The sequence below is a fragment of the Callospermophilus lateralis genome, chromosome 11, assembly GCF_048772815.1.
Source record: "Callospermophilus lateralis isolate mCalLat2 chromosome 11, mCalLat2.hap1, whole genome shotgun sequence".
Taxonomy (NCBI): Eukaryota; Metazoa; Chordata; class Mammalia; order Rodentia; family Sciuridae; genus Callospermophilus; species Callospermophilus lateralis.
The window spans coordinates 71,231,571-71,248,319 of record NC_135315.1 but is presented as its reverse complement, the minus strand read 5'-3'; the positions used below and the strand labels follow the sequence as shown (position 1 = coordinate 71,248,319).

At 33.8% G+C, this 16,749-nt stretch overlaps 1 pseudogene; it reads right to left on the bottom strand.

Moving 5' to 3' along the window:
* Positions 1-736: 736 nt before the first annotated feature.
* LOC143407426 (small ribosomal subunit protein eS1 pseudogene) lies at positions 737-1,530 on the bottom strand (annotated as a pseudogene).
* Positions 1,531-16,749: the final 15,219 nt, after the last annotated feature.

The window sequence follows — 16,749 nt, the reverse complement described above, 5'->3', positions numbered from 1 at the left end:
TGATAGATTTCGCTGTGAGCCAGTAATATAATCAGAAATGTGAAGAAATTAGTGAGGTTGAAGGCATAGGACTGAAGTGCTCTGGGTTTGGAAGCCACAGAAGCATTAATATTCTGGGCCACCTGTATGGTAATGGGTGTAAACAGGAGGATTATTGATGATCAGAGCCAGGCCTGTGGTTTGCAGTTTATATATAGAGTGACTTACAGTATTCTGCTTGTAAAACAAGACTCCAAAAACATGCTGGCCACTTCTGTCTGGGAAACTACTACCTGGAGAGACAGTGTTGGGAAAAAAAGTGGAAGGAGGAATTCAAATTCCCTAAACTGAACCAAGTGACACACTGCATTCTGAATATTCAGTGTCCCCAATATCACCATGGGGCAGGAACTCAGAAAACAAGAATCTTTAGGTTCTTGAGGAAATCTTTTAAAGTTCTTGAGGATTACTAGAGACAGTTGAGAAACTATCCATGATACAAAAAAAAAAAGAGAGTTGGGTTGGGAAAAACAAGATACATTCCAAATCTCTAAAATACATAGTAGATCCCAAACTGAAAATAATCTGAAGAGCCTAGATTTTGAAACATATAAAGAAACAATTTATTTATTTATTTACACTGGCATTGAACCTAGGGGTCTCTATCGCTGAACTATATCTCTAGCCCTTTACATTTATTTATTTATTTATTTTCACAAATAGGACTGTTTATTAGTCACTATTAAAAATTTGAATTTTAAACAGATTCTTGAATTTGTGATTCATATCCATCAGCTCATTCAACTTTAGCACCTGTCTCATCTCCTGTAGCTTTTCCAGAACTACTACCTTCACCGTGAAGCTCCATGAATTTTCCCAATTCAAACTTGGGCTTCTTCAGCATTTTTACTTTTCTAACAAAGACATCATGAAGAAGATAAATCAATTGGCAAGCCTTCTCTATGTCTTTCCCAATGCTGTCTGGAATCAGTTTATTGACCACTTCTTTCAAGTCATTTGTCTGCACTTCCCGGGTCATGATTTCCACCATCTTCTTCTGGGTTTGGCGGACCTCTGGTGCTGAGCTTAGGAAGTCTTCTGTATCTGATTGTTGAGGTTTTTAGTAAAACCAATACAGAATAGATGCAGCAAATATCCATCGGTAGTCTTGACATCAACATGAGCCTCGATCATCGTCTGCCATTTTTTGACCATGAAACACATTTTGTCACAGGTAAGATCCATACCATGGAAGTTGGTCAGGCAGTTTTTTCCCTGAACGCCCTCAGTAATTAGCTTGAACTTCCTAAACACAACTTCATCATTCTGCAGATCAGCAAGACTCACTTCAAACACCTGACCCTTGAGGCCATCAGATGCAATTTTGGTTTCCTGGATCCTGGTAACTAATGTTTTTCCAATATTTCTTATATAGAACATTGCCCGTGCTTTCACATCATACCAGTCTTTCTTAGAAAATGTATCAACCACTTTCTTCTTGGCTTCCTTCTTGCCGCCTTTTGTAAGGTGCTTGTTCTTGCCTACCGCCATGGTACTGCTCAGAAAGCCAAAAGGTCCTTTTTATTTTTTGAGACAGGACCTTGCTAAATTGCTGAAGCCCATCTCTAACTTGTGATCTTCCTGTCTCAGCTTCCCAAGTGGCTGGGATTATGGTCATACACCACCAGCAAAAATCTTTACTATGAGTGAGGATTCTAAGAAACATAAACCAGCAGGGTATGCAATAATTTCAGAGGAAATTAGTCTTATGAAATACTATGGCAGCAAATTTAATATGTTTGTTTAGAATGTTTTGAGCCAGTCTAAAAGGAACAATCTAAAAGGAACAAAATGTTATAAGATAAAAATAGGCAGAAATAAAATAAAAATTTGGGTCATAAACAAGAAAGTAAAGAATACAAGAAAAGAAAAAAATGTTGTTTCTGAGATTTAAAAGAGTAGATAACATAAACACTTATTTAGACATGTGTGAAGGAATGATAGTGAATTGGAACGAATTACTGATAGATGCACCCAGAATGTAGTTCAACAAATAAAAAACTATTAAATATCATGTATGTTCCATGATAAATCTTCAGGGTATACCTACAAGGAGTGCCAGAGAAAGAGATGGAAAAGCAATGATGGAGATGCAATCTTTGAAGAAACAACAGCTACAAATTTCCCCAAGTTGAAGAAAACTATGAAATTTTGATAAATGTAGTTTGAATATTTAAAAACTTTAAAGTCGATATCTAGACACATAGTTAACCTATATAATTTTATTACAAAGATTAAAATACAACAGACACTAGTATGGCAGTATGTATAAATGTGGATGTGTAATCAATGTGATCTGGCAATCTGTACACATGGTAAAAATGGGAGTTCATAACCCACTTGAATCAAGTGTATGAAATATGATATGACAAGATCATTGTAATGTTTTGAGCAACCAATAAAAAAGAGATAAAAAAGATTAAAATGTCAAAGAAATAGCAGGAAAAAAGATATGGATTATAATCAAAGACATTAAAATAAAATGCATATAGAATCTGCCTACATAATAAGAAGTTCCAGAAAAGAGTACAGGCAAGCTTTCAAATTGGTGAGCAAAAAGCTATGATACATCTAAGGAACCAGCCATTCAAGTATAAAGGTAACATTTTCAGAAATAGAAAGGTAAAGAGTATTTTACCCAAAGACTTCATTAAAAAAGAAAGAATTAATTCAAAGAAATCTGTGGAATAATAAAACAATAGTGAGGTTAGAAATTTAAAATAGCTTTTAGTAAATTCAGTTAAATTTTGACTGAAAATACAATTAAATTTTTATGTTAATCAAAATACAATTAAAACTAGATGAGAAAGCACTATTTTAGGGTTACACAATGATTAATTAAAATATGCCAAGCTCCTTGTATTGTTCAGGAAGGAAATAAAAATAATGGCTCAGACACTAATATAAAAACTTACTTTTTGAAAATGTATGTAAAAAAATCTAAAAGTAATCATTGAAAGAATGGGTTACAAACAGCTCAAGGGGAACAGGAATACACAGAAAACTTTTATCAATTTAATGACAGACAAGAAAGTAACAAAAATAGAGGAAGAGAAAAATAAATAACAAAGTATAAAATCAGGTGAGAAAGCTAAGCCAACATATATTAATAATCACATGTGCATAAATGCATTTAACTTAACTATTAAGTCGGAGATAAATGGATTAAAAAATTAAAATGTATGTTGCTTATGAGACACACATGTAAAATAAGATCACACAGAAAATATAAACATAACAGTTGTCTAATAACCAAAACAAAGGAACAAACACCTGGTAATTGAATACGGAGTCTGAAAACAGATGTAATTTGATTTGTAATGTTAATATAAAGGTAATAATGATGATAATAGTGGCCATTGTTATTGTGTGCATATCATGTGCCAGTCTTTATAAATGCATTAAATGCATCAGCTGATTTAACACTCAAGAAAACCATAAGGACCTTAAAAGCCATATTAAATTACTATGGTATTTCAATTCATCTGAATGGGCAACCCTGCCTTTAGATTTTTAGTATTTAAATTATGAGAAGGATCTCTTTCAACAAATTCAGACTGACAGTCTGATAGAAAACTAAGTTATGTATATAAACAGGAAATATACAAATAAGAAGAAATTTAAGAAGCTGCTAAATCTAAGAAAAAGTATTTATTTCTCTACTAATTAAAATGAGAATTTAGCGCTTCAATCTCATAAGTTTGACAAAAAAAGTTTGAAGTCTGAAAATAAGACAGTTGGCAAGACTTCAAAGAAACATGTAGTTTCATACAATGTGGTAAAAGAATGAATTGGTATAGCCACTCTGGAGTGGGTACAGAGTCATTTTACTTTATCCACTATAAAATATTGTCATTTGTAGAAATAAACCCTAGAGAGATGTTTGTACACTTATAACAGAGGATGTATATATAAGATTGCCTATGAAATGAACATTTTTATTAGAAAATTATTGAAATTAATTTGATGTGAATAGATCTCAAATGTATGGTGTTGACATGTAAGATGGATAAAGAAGTAATGATAAAGTAGGATGCTGTTTACAAAAGTATACAAATCGACATTGTGTATTTTCAGTGATGATAGATATTAAAAATATAAAATCATGAATGGCAAATATGAAACAAATTTAGGGGAGTAGTTACATCTTGGGAGAGAATTCAAGAAAGTGATATAGAAACTTCAATTTTATTTTATTTGTAATTCTTTATTTTTAAAAATAATGTGAAACATACACATGAAATGTTAAATTATGTTGAAGCTGAATAATGACTGTAGATATTTGTTAAACCATTCTTTATAAGGTACAGCATATTTGAAGCACTTTATAATACCTTATAATATATAATATATTCTTTGGGAAGCCATCTGTGAATTACTTGAGGATCCTCTCTCTGTATGGTAGCCAAGGAGATTTAGACTTGGCATTTTGAACTATTTGTGGCTCTTCCAATAGACTGGAATAATAACAGTAGATTTCCCAATGCACATGACCTTTATTTCTGCTCTGCTAGAAGATACCTCTTAGTAGCTCCAGAGATGGGCATAACCCCTTGGGAACCAGATAGCCCACCTTTAACCTTTTTTGGTGAAGAACATTCCATGGAAAGCCTTTGATGTTTCCCAATATAAATAAAGCAGGGGTGGGCTCCATTTTGCCCTTAGTCTAGAAGCTCAATCTGTCTAATTGGCTTGCCTGTCCTGCCTCAACTTTTGAAATTATTTTCTGTGTCCTGTGGTTTTTTTGTCATTCTATTTTTCCTAGCTTCTACTTCTCAGCCAACCCATTCCACCAAGAGGGAACCCCATTTCTGCCACCTGCTTCTCAATTGTCTTACTATGATTTGTGATTAGCATAATAGCTCGCATATAGTTGGAGTTAAAAAAATGTTTGCTGAATAAAGGGATGACTTACTGAATATTAAAATTCCTCTACATATGGGTATATAGATAATAAACAAGAAAACTGCAGTATATAAAAAGAAACACAAAAAACAGAAATTATAGAATTTACTGTTAAGAAATTGTACAGGAAAGATTGTTATCCTTCTTAGAAGTAGTGTATTAATATTCTTAGAATAGATTTTTCACATATTTCAAAACAAGTATGATAGGCTTTTTAGATTGAATTTGATATAATCAATGTGAATAAAATTATTTTCAAAATGTTGGAGAGTAATACATGCACAATTTTGAAGTTATATCAATAATCTAGATCTTCTGTAATAAATTATAAACAAATGAGAAAAAATTGAATTCCATCTAATAAGGGAATTCATTAGGAATTAACAATCTAAACAGATGCTGTTTGTAAACAAGACTAAAATGTGTAAGAACACAATTCAACTAAAGGGAAATTTAAATCATATTAATCATGCAATATAAATAATATTACAATTTTAAGATATTAAAATTAGAGCATTTTCATATTATGATAGTACCCAGGAAGAACATCTAAATAATATAAATTCCAAATATTTCTGTGATTTGTATATAATAACTCTTTTTTTCCTCCTTTCTCATACTAGCTGGAGACAATCTATTTTCTCTGGGTTCATAATTAACTTTTGTCATTATTCTTCTCTGACTTACAGATAGCCTGAATCTGGAGTAGGAATTTTATTTTGAACAAAAGGAACAGATACAATAAAGGAGACACTGTTGTTTTCATTAAAGAGTCAATTTAAGTAACAGAGCCAGAAGTGCTACTTTCATTTAGGCACTGGTGGATGGCATGACAATGATGGTGGTGGTTGAGAGTAACTATGAGGACCGAAGCATGATATCATATAAAAGAATTGGAAAAGGATATCTAATATAATATTTAGCATTTGCAGGAAAACGTAATTAGATTAGTTTTGAAATGGGTTTAAAATGTCTCACAGCATTAAATTGTCTAAATGACAAGAAGCTGACAAGATTGCAAACTTGCAAGTTTGTAGCATTTCTCTTCAAATCAAAGCTAAAGCTCCCCCAGAACAAGGAATAAGCATACCAATCTGAGGAACACAAAATTGCAGAAAACTCCTGGGGATATGGAAGGTGTTCTGCACTCATGTGGCATCAAAGGAAGCTCAGGGAAAGGGGATCCTGGGTATCATAAGCAGGTTGGAGAAAACATTTTAAGTATGTTCTTTTCTGTCCACTATATGGTTCTGGAGAACTTGTAACCTTTCAATAAATACTATGAGATATATATTTATATACTTATATATAGATAAGTGTAAATATATAAATATACACAGATAAATGCATATAAAACAAAACAAAACTTGTATAGTGATAATCCAAAACCACCGCATGAGCTAAAAGGTTACTACTAATATTTAAAATAAGGAAGATAAATATCCTCAAAAATAATAATTATATTGATAATACTGAGCAGGCAGAAAAAGGACATTTTAAAATGAGTTATAGAGAAATTTCCAAAATGTAAAATAGTTAAATCATTGAAAAGTGAAATTTGGTATTTGAGTTTCATTAATTCTGTAAAATCATAAATTGTTTCATTTATTTGTACTAAGGTTGGTTTCTAAATTTTGGTAACAATTAGTCAATAGTTTCATTTTCTTTTTTATACTGAGTCTTGGTTTCTGGTAATAAAACTGGACCACCAACCTGCAACACTTGTGTTTTCTACTTGCTATAGGATATTAATAGTTGGTAAGTTATTTAAATTTTTTTAAAAAGAAGTGGGGCTAACTCATGTACTATGCCATATCATGGGGAAATTTTTTTTTATTTATTTTTATTTTTTATTTTGATACTGGGGATCGAACTCAGGGGCACTCAACCACTGAGCCACATCCCAAAATTTTGTATTTTACTTAGAGACATGATCTTGCTGAATTGCTTAACACCTTGCTTCTGCTGAGTCTGGCTTTGAACTCGAGATCCTCCTGTCTCAGCCTCCCGAGCTGCTGGGATTACAGGTGGCACCACTACACTAGGCCATGAGGGAATTTTATCTGTCAGAAACTTCTTCTGAGTCTGCATATTAAAGGAATGTTATATGGTACAAGCTTTGTTGATGATACAAGCTTCATTAATAACATAACATCTGTATATCAAGACTGCATGTGTGGCAACAGAGTGAGAATCTATTTATGGAACCATGACAAGATCATGAATCTAGCGAAGAGCTTATTCTATCATTAGCCATTTTCTTGATGAGATGAGAAAGAGATTTGACATAGTGGTGGTGTGGTTGTGTCTAAAATCTGCTTGCTTCTCATGAAGATATGAAATGGTTCATTCTTATAATCTATTAAGAAAAAAAAAGCTTAAATATAAATATTAAGGTAGTATTCAACCTATGGGAGTTTTCATAACCTGGGAAGATAAGGATTTCTTTTCTATGTTCAGACTGTTTTAAAAGCAGCTAAAATAGTTTTAAAATGACTGGGATTCATCTTGCAGGGAAGATAAAAAAAAGTCTGAAGCCAAGAGTTTCCTGATTTGATTATTTTCAGTTCAAGGAAATTATGCATTTTATAGTACATGGAATTATTGGAATTCAAAGATACAAAATAATTCACAGAGCTTCCAAAAACCATCAATATAAATGAAGTACCTAACCTAATCAACAGTATAGCAGTTTTCATTGTGAGACAAGTGTTTCCAAATTGAACACTGGCTTTGGAGACTGAATAAAAGATTCCCTTGGAAATTTATATAATAGAATTAATTTCAATTAGCTTGCATTGCTTTTGGAGAGCTAAACAATTAGTTTTTTAAACCTCTTATTCAGTTTTCATAATTCTTTTGTCTTCTTCCTGATATTTAGACCTTGCTTCATGGAGATTTAAGGGGGATGGAACTTATGAACACATGGACACTCTGGGAAATTAATTGTGTTGTGTAGAAGTAACTGATTCAACACTATTCTAGGTCAGTTTCATTTACCAAAGTTTGTTGACTCTTCCAGAATGAAAGAAGAATCAATGCCCAGGTAAAATTAGTATATTGTACACTTACTTTCCAGATCTTCCTTTGAGTTAGCTATTCTTAGAGGACTCATGATGTATGACAAAGTTTTACCTTGTTGGGAGAGAGGATATGTGAGAAGAATTCATTAATTTTATCAAGGCACTTAGCACATTTCAACCACACCTGCAGCAAATGGTGGGGTCTTCAAAGTAACTTCTGGTTTAGGCAAAGATGATCCTAAAAATATTTCATAAAATGTCCTTTGGAGTCTGAAAGCTCATACTGAACTAAGAGTTAGCAGATGGTGCTCTGGGTAAAGTAGGTGTCTAATGTCCTGCAACGTGACACTGGTTTGCTTTTTTGCATCAACTATTGAAAGCTTACAACAGATACATTTTCAAGAAATCATTCTAAGAGATTACATATCAGTTCACTTCATGAATCTTACTGTGTACTCTAATAGACCCCAGGTTATACAAGAGATGATTGGGACATTTAGGGTAATCTGTGCACTCCGTTGGAAGCATTATTTTGCCAATGAAAAACTTGAGCATGTTCACCATTTTTCACCATAGACACCGATACTATCTATACTCTGCTTTGCCTATTGATGTAGAAAATTTTAATAACACATTACTACCACTAAAGAGAGCTCAGGGGATTTCTGTGTACTCAATTTCTGATGGGAGTCAAGGATAAAACTCAGCTGGGTTTCTAGAGTCCCATGTCTTGTAACTTCTGCAATAAATAACTCTTCTTTAAGAGGGGGGGACTCTAAATCCTCTAACTTCTACCTTACCCCTTTCACTGGAATATATAAAAATTAAGGTGGGGCCTAAATGTAGCAGATACTGGAGCAAATTGTTTCACCAGCCTCTAATCTGCAGGGATAGAACTCCTCATTCGTGTGTTGTCTTTCTCATTTCAACACACTTTCTAGAGCCTAAGTGTTGTGCTGGTTTATTTGAAGGTGAAGAAGAAGGCATAAGGGTCATGACTAAAATTTATTTTAAGACATTGAAGAAAAACTCTATTTTCCCTTTCTTTCCTATTCTCCCCTCCCCCACCCCAGATAGTTGATATTATTCTTTGTCCTCATAAGGTACAGGGCCTTTTACTCTTAATATCAAAATTTTGTTTATGAAATAACTGGTTATTGTCATAGGGAAGGCACTTTATTACTATATCGTCTGATTCATCTACTTATTGCTATGACATTGATTGATGTTTATAAAATCCCTCAGCTTCTACTGGCAACTGTGGTTATTAACTTAGAACATGCAATCCAAGAAGTGTGGGTGAAATTAAGTAGGAAGAAAAAAAAGATTCTTCATGTGAAACAAAATTGTGTGAATAATGACAACTATAAATTTAAGGGAAACATTTGAGCAAATAGAATCTCTTATCTAAAGTTTTTGAATCAAAAGTTTGTCTTGCTTAATTTTTGTTAGTGTTTGCTGTTTTGACAATTGACTCCATGGATCCATTGTTTAGCATCCATTGTTTTTAGCTCAGTAGTAGATTACCGTTTGAATGACTCTTATTATCATTCCTCATGGCAATAGTAGTAAGATTATAGTGGGTATTAAAGATCTGCTTCTTTCACATTTTAGAAATTCTGTGAAAAAACATTGAGATGCCAACTAAATTCAACCACTTAAAAAATTGATAGTCAAATTAATGGTAATCTTAGAGATTATTCATTTAAAGATAAACTTGTGATCATGTGCTTTTTGATGTCAAAAACAGGTAAATATATTGACAAAGAAATTCCAATAGTTATATGTACTGTTCTTATAAACTAAATTCTGCTCTCAGATCATTTGTTTTCCTGTTTAATCATTCCAGAATCTGAAGCCAAGTGCTAAATAACATTTCAACACAGCCATATAATTAGAGTCAACAGTAATATTCCTTAAAAATTCAGTAAAAATGTATTTGTGATAAATTGCAGTGAAATATAATTGTATTCAATTTTAAACAAATAGAATATAAACTTAAAGGTTTCTATTCCTTTTACAATTGGTGCTATAACAAATGGGTTGTAGTATCAATCTTCTGGGGAGGAGGAACTCAAAGTTCTGGTTTCTTGCTAGGATCTCCTTGCCAGTTAAGCCTGAGTCATGCTCTGGTTGCAAACTCCCTCCCTTTCCAGGCCCATTTAAGAATGTTGGGTTAACTCAAGAGAAGTCCTGTGGAGAGCTGGGCAAAGCTATGAACTGTGTTCTCTACCTACTGCCTATGTTCCAGATTACTTCAAGATGGTTAGAATCTTCTGCTCTTTAGCCAGAAAAATGACTAGCTTTCTTTAAATAACAATCCCTTCATGACTATTCCTCCATATCATCTCTACCATTTTTTTTATTCCAATGACTGAAGTTAGCTTTGAAATGGAGAGGGAGGACCATTTTAAATTATTACTCTCAGGACTTCTCTGGGTAGTTAATACTCACATGGTAAATTCCAAGCCACATAGATCAAGCCCTACAATTATATGTAGCTCTCTGTGTTTTATGCAGGATGCCAATGGTGTGTGCTTCCGAATACTGTGGTGCATTTCATTTTCTCACACAGCCAGAGATGGAATTCTGGCATGGCCACTACTAGTTGATTAACCCCATAAGAGTCTTGAATAGCTTCCTATAGAAACTTAAGATAATTTTTTCTTTCTCTGTGAAATGGATTGAATGATAATGTATGCCTCCTAGGGGAATTACAAGTGTTAAATGAATTGTTAATCAGACATAGTACTAAGAATTGTGCCTGCCTCACTGTAAGTTTCCTGATAAGTGATGGCTAGCATTAATGATTATTATTTTTGGAAATAGTTCCACATTTCAGGGAAAATGGTATCTACTCATTGGTGTATCATGAACTGATATTACAAAATATTTTTAATTATGTAATATTTTTTCAAAAATTATGCTTTGCTTATTCTCCATAACAGTACAAGTGGTTATAATTAAACATATTTGATGATTCATTCAAAAATACTTATTAAGTCTTGAGAGATCTGTTATGCCAAATGGGGTAAAACTTTTTTAAAAATGAGAAAATAACAATGCTCAAGAAAATGTTTTCTTACAAATTAAGAACTAATCATTATTTTTTCAAACAAAAACTATTTTTGATAATGGAAAATGTTCTATAAAATAAATATAGGGAAGCTTTTTATAGATAACATTATAGAAAGTTTCATGACTAGAAGGGTATATTTTTGAACATATATGAATTTTTCCAATTTATTTTGCCCTAAAATACTTCAGAAACGTAAAGATTTGCATTTTTCCCATTTCTAGGGATAACTTAGCAATGAGCTGTACACATTAAGGAAAGATCTGAGTTTACCCATAAGGGTAAGTAAAAGATTAAAAGATAAATAATAAAAAAATAAAGGCACGAGATATTGTGATTATTTAGTTGTAGGAATGCAGACTACAGAATAAGTTAAGAAGTAGACAAAGATTTCATCTACATAGGTGACAGCCAGTCATTGTGAAATCACTGAAATTTCAATAAGAAGTTCAGCCTTGTATTCCTAGAAGTCTGAATATGACAGAAGTCTACTAAGTATAATATACTCAATGACAGTGACAGTGACTGGAGACATATCTCTGAGAGTGATTTCTTTTAAATGTAACAATAAATTACTGAGGAAAATAGAAACTACTTTCAGTTCAGACCTTAAAAAATTATTATCAGGTAGAATGCTTTCAGCTAGAAATAACTAAAAATTCAATTTTAATTTGCCTAAATAGTTTGCTGGCTCAAGTAATTCTTAAGGAGATCATACAAGGCCTGAACTAGTGAATCAATACTCTCAGTAAGGTCCAACTTCTATTTCCAAGATTTACTGTAAAAGATGTGGGCTTCACTTCTCCCTGGTCAAGAACAAGAACTATTAACAAGAAGTCTTCTATGAAGTAAACGGAGAGATATTTTATTTCAGATAATATGAAGTTGGAAAAGTAAGTTTTATGATGCAAAGGGTGTATTTAAGTTAAACTAGTTCCCAGAGTGGATACCAATGCTTCTGGAGCTACATTTTTCTTCAGACATACTCAGGATGGAAAAAACAGTGAATTTCTCCATTATTCACAGTAAATCCTTTGTTTTCATTCTGATTGGATCACCTTACGTTACATGTCCTCAAACTGAACCCATCACTAGAAAAGAAGTGCTGCTTGGCTTCACCTAGGTAACCTGCTTTAAAAATGGGGCCAAGAAGATTTAGTTTCTCCAGGAGAACACCCTGGAATAGAAATAGAAACCTGGAGCTGTTGGGAAGAGTTAGAATACATGCCAAGGAAGTATAAGAGCATATATACCATCCAGACACTCTAATGCAGAAATGGATTTGAATTTCTCTTTGGTCATTTTAGTATAACTATATATTAATTTATAAAAAAGAGACTGGAGAAACTTTTATTCTTGTAACAAAAGTATATTAATGTACTCCATGATTGTACTCTATGCTTGTGACAAGACAGAATGTGTAGGGTGAAGAACTCTAGAGATGTTGTCAGGAGACCTGTGTCCAGCTCTGTCTCTATTACTTAAATATCAGTTAAAATTCAGCAGGTCACCTATATTTCTAATGGTTGGTTTTATTCCAAAATGGGTATCACATTTTGCATTTTCTCCTTAGCAAACTGGTATAAACCAAAGGAGATGATACTTTGTAAAATAAATATTATTGTGCTAACCACTAGAATTTTATCTTGTCTCATCTAAGAATTGGCTTGAAATAAATACCCTTTAGGAGTCTGTTGCATTAATATTTAGAACTTGTTTGGGGTTTTATTGCTTTGAGTTCTTGGAGATATTCACTGCCATAAATGGACCCAATATGTAGCTTACTAAATTTATTATGTTGTTGTTAGTCTTATTTAATAAATTTATAATTATTATTGAAAACTACACTTTATATCTTTTGTTCTTTCACATTTTCTTCTTTGTCTTTTCCATTAAGTTTAAAATATAGTACAATGGGAAAGGATAGAGTTAGGGCTCTTGTTTAATAAAGGTTTTTCTATAACTCAATTCAAGAAATGAAATCAGTGCCTTTGTGTACCAGGTCAAAACCACATAAATCACAGAAGGTAATGAGCCATTTTTTGTTATTTGAATGCAAATGATCTGGTTTTATCTGTATCATTTGTATTAAAATCATAAGATACTTCTGTTATTTCAAGCATTAGTCTTGAAAAAAGATCCTTTCTTTTTTTGTCATTCTGGAAACTACATTGTACATTAATTTAAAAATTATTCTCAGAACTGTTGTTGACATTTTTTGATAATGGTTTAAGTCTAAGCTTATATATGTATTTGCTCATATATTCATTGCTTTGTTATCTTATTCTTACTAATTAAGGTGAAGATAAAGGCATAAGTCTTTCATATTCTTCAATATTTTAAAATATTACAAATTATTATAATGGGTTTCCATTTGACATTTACCACACTATGTTAGCTCATTTCAAAGAGACTAATGCTAGAGTTCATTCATTCATTATATATTTAACCTCTATTATGTATAAGGTATTGCACTAAATGAGTGTAGATATCAAATTTCTTAAGAAATAATTCCTGCCTTTTTGGTTTTAGACTCAGTATAGAAATAGGACATACAATCTCTTTGAAGCAATGTGGTATGAGTGGTAGAAAACATAAAAGAAGTGTTTGGCAGACACTGAGGAAACAGGCATTTATCTTCAATTTCAACACCCAGGAAAGAGCTCATGCTGTCAGTAGTTAGTTGGGCAGATTTTCCATGTAGTCACCTGAGTGCAAAGTATGTTCTCAGCCTGGGAAGTTTATGAGAAAATCTGCAGAGGCAGGCACACATGATGAGGGTTGGTGTGGACTCACCAACTGGCAACCAGCTGGCTTAATTTGGCCTGCAGACATGGCTTGTTTATCCTGCATCATAATTAAAATTCCTTAGAATTGTAGCCAACATTGAAAAGCAAAGAAATTCTGGGTTTCCAGTTTTTCATGAAAAAGTAAAGATTTATTTACATGCCACAAAAAAATATTCCAACAGTCCCACACACAGCAACTTATTTGAAGCTGGATTTCACAGAGAGTGAAATATCTTTCTTTCTCCAATTAACCAAATTCTTCATTCATTTAGGCTGTTCACTTCATTCCTGTAATTGAGTTAGTGGTCCACAGCCAGATTTACAAACTTAATTCTGGGTGTTGTTGATTTTTGTCTGTTTTAGAATATATTGAAACTTGCAGATTCAAGACGGCAGATTACAGACATCTGGTCTCACCTATTTTCCCCACATAACAGAATCAAAACACATGTGTAAGTGCATGTTGAGGTGGCGTTCATAGGAGAGCACTGGAGTCAACACTATAGAGTCAGTTACAAGATCAAACTCAGAAATTTTGTATCTTAGAGTAATAAAAGGAACAGAAGGCCCTAGGACTTGATGGCTTGGAGGGGGGCTAGCACACTCCCTCTGTGGGGGAACAGGTGAAAGAGAGTCCTAGCAGTCTCCTCAAGCATAGAACATGGCAAACTGTCTAAACAGATAAGCGACCTGCAATCTCCTTGGCAAGCTGGCATTGGGGGAAGTTCTCTGCATTTCCCAATGTATTCATTCCTAACATTTCCCAATGTTGCCCCAACAGAGTGTCATTTTAGAAGGTTACTATTAAATTTTACTGTTAGAGATTACTGTTAGGGGCTGAGACCCAACAGTCTGTTCTTTGTACTGGCTTAGGAGGTGGTCACCCAGAGAGACAGTGTTGTCCTGGGAGAGTAGCTCTGACACAAATCTGCTGGTAATTTTGCACAGTGGGAAGCATGGATTGTGATTCAGAAGGAAATAGAAGGCACTTCCCTTTAAAATCAGCAGTTTAAAAGATCTGCGATCAGAACCCAGGAGAGAGAACAGTCATGTGTGATTTCTCATGGATCAAGTTCGGGAGTTCTAGGATCATGGGCAGCAGATAGCATAGACTTGATTCCCAGGATAGATCTTTGCCACCTCCTGTAACATTCTCAGGGACATCATTTGTCCTGCCCGCAGAGCATGGAGCTCAGGAAACACTGGAAAGAAATTTTGCTTACTGAATTCAGCAATCTGCACTGGATTGTTAACAGGCTACAGCACTAGCATTGGTTCCACCTCGAGAGTATGCAGCCCAGAAAGCCCCAAGAGAGAGTCTTAGCTATGATACACATTCTGAGCTGGCTCATTAATGCTCTGCAGGGCAGCCATTGGCACTGCCCTAGGAATTCTCAGTGGAAAGGACTATAAAGACAATCTTTGCCTAGGGAGTTCTACATCCTACTTGCTCATTTCAATGTGCAAAGCAGTTAAGAGAAACTCCAAAACTTCAGTCACGAATCTCTTCCATCAGTTACCTGGTAAGCACAATGGAAATTACTGGGGGGCTGAATAACATCTAGTCTTTGCTCTATTCTTTTTCTTTTTTGCTTCTCCTCTTTTCAATTGAAAATTTATTTCTCTTTCTTTTTTCCACCTTTGAAATTTCTGTCCTGTTTTCTGTATCCTTTTAATGAATTTTACTTTCTTTTATTCACCTTTTAATTTTATCCTATATGGCCTTACTCTTTTTTTCCTGGTTTTGTTTCTGCTTCTGCTATATTCATTCATTCATTCATTTGTAGTGCTGGTGATCAAGTCCATACCTTGGACAGGTGCTCTATCAGAGAATTTCATTCCCAGTTTAGCTAAGAAGAATCCACCATGAACCTTTGTGAATTCTTGCACTTAAAGAAGATGTGGGGTAAAGCCCCCCAGCTAATGATACATTCAGATATGAGCACAGATAGGGAGGGCTCATGTCCCACTCTGGCACAGTCATCTCCCATAGTAACTATAGAGAGAAATAAGACAAATTTTGTGGACATAAGGGTTCTCAGCATCAGTTGCTTCCAAACTCTCTTGGATTGCATATTGCTGAAAAAGCTGGATGGGAGTGTCAAAGAAGGAAAGTTCAGTTCCTGGTAATTTCCTCCCCATGTGAGATATCAGGGACTGTAGAAGTGTCTAAATAGAGAATAAAGGCTTCAAGTTTTTTTAACCACAATTGGAATAGCCAATATCAAAATTGTTTTCAGTTATCAGAGCAAATGTAAGCAGTGCTTGTGGAAACCCCCAGTACCTAATAGGAGTTTCTATTCCCACTGTAGAAGTAAGCACAGAGGGTGCACTCCTCATACTCTTCTGTCTATACCACATGCAAAGAAGTTGGACAGAGTGGGTTCCTCAGGCTGCCATATAGTACACATTGTGTCAAAACCTACTATTTGCAGTTAAAGAAGCGACAAGGAAGTTGCACTACAAGATGTAATTGGAATTTAATTCAATATTACATTACAAATATCTCAAGACACATTGTTAAGAGAAACCAACTTCTTAAGAAGGTCCTCCATAAAAGTGGAAGAGATAACCTCTCCAACAGATGGGCAAATCTCAATATAGAAACACAAGAAGAATGAATAAACAAGGCACTATGACATTTGTAAATTCATAATTCGATGTAGTAGATTCCAAAGGTACCAAAATAGATAAAATGCTGGTAAAAAATTTCAAAAATATGTTCTGCAAAAGCTTGATGAACTCAAAGAAAATATTTAAAAATGGAATGGATTAAGGAAAATAATGTAGGATATGAATGAGAGGTTCAAGAAAGAGAGATTTTGAAAAAGAACCAAACATAAATCTTGGAAATGGAAAGCTCAATGAGTCATATAAAAGAAATCATTTGGAAGCCTCAATAACAGATAAGGTGAGG